A 4,824-nucleotide genomic window follows, 5' to 3' on the forward strand; every position below is an offset into this window, starting at 1 on the left:
GGAAAACAGCATTGTAAAAAAATAAGCGGCCTCCCAAATTTCACATTAAAATACAGAGATGCATTTTAAAAAGGAAGCAAACGGAATTTTTTTTACGTTTATGGAAAAATGTTACACTCTTCGTCCGCGACAGGACTCGAACCTGCAATCTTCTGATTCGAAGTCAGACGCCTTATCCATTAGGCCACGCGGACTTGTTATAGTTGGAAAGCAGATTTGTATAAAAATAAGCGTCCTTCCAACTTTGACATTATAATACACTCATGCATTATTAAAGTGAAGAAAACGATAATTTTTTCACGTCTATGGAAAAAAAGTTACACACATCGTCCGCGACAGGACTCGAACCTGCAATCTTCTGATTCGAAGTCGGACGTCTTATCCATTAGGCTACGCGGACTTATTACACTTGGAAAACAGCATTGTAAAAAAATAAGCGTCCTCCCAAATTTCACACTAAAATACAGAGATGCATTATAAAAAGGAAGCAAACGGCATTTTTTTCACGTTTATGGAAAAATGTTACGCTTTTCGTCCGCGACAGGACTCGAACCTGCAATCTTCTGATTCGAAGTCAGACGCCTTATCCATTAGGCCACGCGGACTTATTACACTTGGAAAACAGCATTGTAAAAAAATAAGCGTCCTCCCAAATTTCCCACTAAAATACAGAGATGCACTATAAAAAGGAAGCAAACGGCATTTATTTCACGTTTATGGAAAAATGTTACACTTTTCGTCCGCAACAGGACTCGAACCTCCAATCTTCTGATTCGAAGTCAGACGCCTTATCCATTAGGCCACGCGGACTTGTTATAGTTGGAAAGCAGATTTGTATAAAAATAAGCGTCCTCCCAAATTTGACATTAAAGTACACTCATGTATTATTAAAGTGAAGAAAACGGTATTTTTTTCACGTCTATGGAAAAAAGTTACACTCATCGTCCGCGACAGGACTCGAACCTGCAATCTTCTGATTCGAAGTCAGACGCCTTATCCATTAGGCCACGCGGACTTATTACACTTGGAAAACAGCATTGTAAAAAAATAAGCGTCCTCCCAAATTTCACATTAAAATACAGAGATGCATTTTAAAAAGGAAGCAAACGGCATTTTTTTTCACGTTTCTGGAAAAATGTTGCACTCTTCGTCCGCGACAGGACTCGAACCTGCAATCTTCTGATTCGAAGTCAGACGCCTTATCCATTAGGCCACGCGGACTTGTTATAGTTGGAAAGCAGATTTGTATAAAAATAAGCGTCCTCCCAACTTTGACATTAAAATACAGTGATGCATTATTAAAGGGAAGCAAACGGCATTTTTTTCACGTCTATGGAAAAAAGTTACACTCATCGTCCGCGACAGGACTCGAACCTGCAATCTTCTGCTTCAAAGTCAGACGCCTTATCCATTATTCCACGCGGACTTGTTGTAGTTGGAAAACAGCATTGTAAAAAAATAAGCGTCCTCCCAAATTTGACATTAAAATACCGTGATGCATTATTAAAAGGAAGCAAAAGACATTTGCATAAGAGAAATGAAGCTTAAAATAGCTATATAATTAAGCTTAAAATAAGCTAAATGTGACAACAAATACTTAAGATTGCTGCTTCAACATTGGTTACTTCCTACAAATAGTATGTTTAAGTGTGTCCATTTTGATATGTATAAATATATATTTAATGTAATTTTCTGTTAGATTGATGTAAATGTTGGAAATATATAAACTAATAACTAAAAGAACTCAAAGGATATTTAGTTAAAACTGTAATCTTTTCTTATAAGCATTGGTGTTTCAATCAATATAAACTGCTTTAATATTATTGCATAGTTAGAAGTACGTATAATGATTTATTTCGTAAAAAAATATAAATAAAATTATAAAACCAGGATATTTGGAAGCAAAACAATATGAATTGTAGTGAGTAAATTTTTAATTTTCTCATTTATTTATTATTTTGTTAAATATTTAAATATAAAACTGATTGTGATTGGGGGACATTTTAGATGATCATGTAATTCTCAATTTGGAGAAAAATACAAAAACTATTACTGATACTAAATGAAGAAAAAATAATTAATTCATTTTTTTTGCTTATTTTCCCCCCTTTTTCTCTGGCGATTTTGCGTAAAACTCGGTTGTTCAGTCATGCTTAAGAACAAAAAGATAATGATTTATTGTTTGATTACTTAAACTTTTTAAAATAAATGAAAGTTGGTCCTTTCCATATCTCGACATTTCTGGCAATGAGTTTGCAGACTCCCTTGCTTAAAGTGGCGCGTCGCTGCTCTTGTTTTCTCAGGCATCGCTGACTTTTTCAGAAGCGTATTCCGGCTTTATCAATCTATGCTGTCCCATTGTCCCTCCTGCTCACCACCGATATCAAAGTAATCACCCTATAGGTTCTTTGTTCTTCCAGGTCAGCAAACAAAAGCAGGCTGTGATTTCTCATTTTCACGGTAATCATCTAAAATCTATGATATACAAGTAAAAAGTTTTCCCTACATGTACTGCCTGCCAGACTACATCCAACCATATCCTCGACTGCCTAGATCTTTCTAGAGGAGATCTCTTTGTGGATCCACTCTGCGCTCTTCATATGCTCAGAGTTACTTGTGCCATGGACTTGATTTAGCTTTACTAACAGTTGAAGGCTAGAAACAACGTAAAAAAAAAGAATAAAAGGAAAGAAACTATAGACTTATTAGATAATAAATCTACTAATATTTTCTATATTTTATTTTTTGTTTTATTACTTAAATACGACAAAAGTTTTACTTTTAATCAGCTAAATTTAAAAACTATATAAAAAAAAATCATAAAGCATGAGCGTAATTTTCTGTTTTATTTTATAAAATGGTATTTAGAAGTCTGGAAATATATACATTTTAATAAGTAATGCAAAAGTAGCAAACTCAAAATTACACAAAAAAATAATAAATGTAATAGTATATTTTTCGCAAAGATTCTAAAAGGGGAGAGCTTCTGATTTCGATTGCTAATGTCAAATAAAACTCGAGCTAATTGAACCGATCGTTCCTAAATTACGATACGAACTAAGAATAAATGTGTCATGCGTAACTGGAGTGATTATTGGAATGCGACCATATCTAACTGGATAAGTACGAACTGCATGATTCCCGATCGCAACGATCGAATACAGTATCTAGGAAGAAGATCGGTTCCATGTCTTGACCCTTCCCTTTCCCTCTTCGCAGTTGTTTAGGAATGTACTGCGGTATTTCCACCTTTCTTAATATTTTTCGCATTTACTTGTCAAAATGTGTTTCCAAATTTTCAAGACGTTTTCTTTTAGATCTATGTTCAATGCAGTTTTCCGTTCCATATAGTTTCCTTACTTAAAAGCTTTTAATCTATTTGAAAATCAAGACAGAAACTAACATGCTTCCTTCTGCAATCACTCTCCACACGCTAATGGTGAAAGTATGTAAAGTGTTGCCATAGGTAGAGAGTTCTACTCTACGCCATCTGTAGCTCATCTCGATCGTGTGACGTTATTGTGCGAATAATGCGTGACGCTCAAACACTTGTTTCACTGGATTAATAAGGCTGTGATTTCCCACTGGTGTAATTTTGCTAATTTTTGGGTACGTTGTATTCTACCTACTGAGCCATTGTTTCGCAAGCCATTCACACTCCTGCGAAAAAGAACGTGATTGGTGAAACATATTTATTCGAATTTCCGAATTTTTTGCATGTGATCATACCATTGGCGATCGCAACACTCGAATACGCCATCTGGGGAGAGACCAGTTTCATGCTTTCAGCCCTTCTACCTTTCCTCTCCTCCTCTTTTCAGTGGAATGTACTACGCTATTTTCCCTTTTCTTAATTCGCGATCGCAACACTCGAATACGCCATCTGGGGAGAGACAGGTTTCATGCCTTTAGCCCTTCTCCCTTCCCTCGCCTCCTCTTTTCAGTTGTATAGGAATGTACTACGATAATTTCCCTTTTCTTAATATTTTTCCTTTTTATTTAATGAAAATATTTTTTAAAATTTCTATGATACTTTTCTCTAGAACTATGTTTAATGTAGTTTTCAGTTTCATACAGTTTTTTAAGTTAAAGGATTTTAATCTATGTGAAAATCAAGAGAGAAACTAACGTGCTTCCTTCCTCTATGACTTTCCACACGCTATTGGGGAAAGCATGTGAAGTGTTGCCATAGGAAAAGAGTTCTGCTCTACGCCACCTGCAGCCCATTTCGATCGCCAATATTTTTCCCTTTTACTTAATAAAATTATTTTTTAAAATTTCCGTAATACTATTCCTTAGAGCTATGTTTAATGTAGTTTTCAGTTCCATATAGTTTTACAACTTAAAAGATTTTAATCTATATGGAAATTAAGACAGAAACTAACGCACTTCCCTCCTCTATGACTTTCCACACGCTACTGGTGAAAGTATGTGAAGTATTGCCATAGGAAGAGAGTTCTGCTGTACGCCACCTGCAACTTATTTCGATCGCCAATTCTCACTGTAGGCGATCCACACACCTCTGATCACAGTCAAGGAAATATGAGTATCCGATTGGTGTAATGTATTTTCCCGCAAAAAAAAAAAAGAACATTTCAAGTTCTTTCCCCCCCCCCTCAAAAGCGATTAAAGTGTTCCCAAGGAGCATTCTCATTACCTGAGGTTGGCGAGTCTTTTCAGGGGGATTATTTCCTCCCGTTATACAGGTTCTTATCTCATGCTAGTATCGCAGACACTGAAAATGCTCCTAAAGTTGTAAAGTGAAGGCGTGAAATGTGAGTACCTCTAGATTCGGTATAAGCGAAAATCTGATGCAGTCAGAAT

General features: G+C 35.8%; 6 non-coding genes across 6 annotated transcripts; all 6 read right to left on the bottom strand.

Annotated features, from left to right (window-relative positions):
- Window positions 1-121: 121 nt before the first annotated feature.
- Window positions 122-194, bottom strand: TRNAR-UCG (transfer RNA arginine (anticodon UCG)). Its single transcript has one exon. It is a non-coding gene; the product is annotated as a tRNA-Arg (tRNA).
- Window positions 195-327: 133 nt separating this feature from the next.
- Window positions 328-400, bottom strand: TRNAR-UCG (transfer RNA arginine (anticodon UCG)). Its single transcript has one exon. It is a non-coding gene; the product is annotated as a tRNA-Arg (tRNA).
- Window positions 401-532: 132 nt separating this feature from the next.
- Window positions 533-605, bottom strand: TRNAR-UCG (transfer RNA arginine (anticodon UCG)). Its single transcript has one exon. It is a non-coding gene; the product is annotated as a tRNA-Arg (tRNA).
- Window positions 606-737: 132 nt separating this feature from the next.
- Window positions 738-810, bottom strand: TRNAR-UCG (transfer RNA arginine (anticodon UCG)). Its single transcript has one exon. It is a non-coding gene; the product is annotated as a tRNA-Arg (tRNA).
- A 132-nt stretch (window positions 811-942) lies between these two features.
- TRNAR-UCG (transfer RNA arginine (anticodon UCG)) lies at window positions 943-1,015 on the bottom strand. Its single transcript has one exon. It is a non-coding gene; the product is annotated as a tRNA-Arg (tRNA).
- Window positions 1,016-1,148: 133 nt separating this feature from the next.
- TRNAR-UCG (transfer RNA arginine (anticodon UCG)) lies at window positions 1,149-1,221 on the bottom strand. The gene has a single exon. It is a non-coding gene; the product is annotated as a tRNA-Arg (tRNA).
- Between the last annotated feature and the right edge of the window lie 3,603 nt (window positions 1,222-4,824).

This window comes from Parasteatoda tepidariorum, chromosome 1 (assembly GCF_043381705.1).
Source record: "Parasteatoda tepidariorum isolate YZ-2023 chromosome 1, CAS_Ptep_4.0, whole genome shotgun sequence".
Lineage (NCBI taxonomy): Eukaryota > Metazoa > Arthropoda > Arachnida > Araneae > Theridiidae > Parasteatoda > Parasteatoda tepidariorum.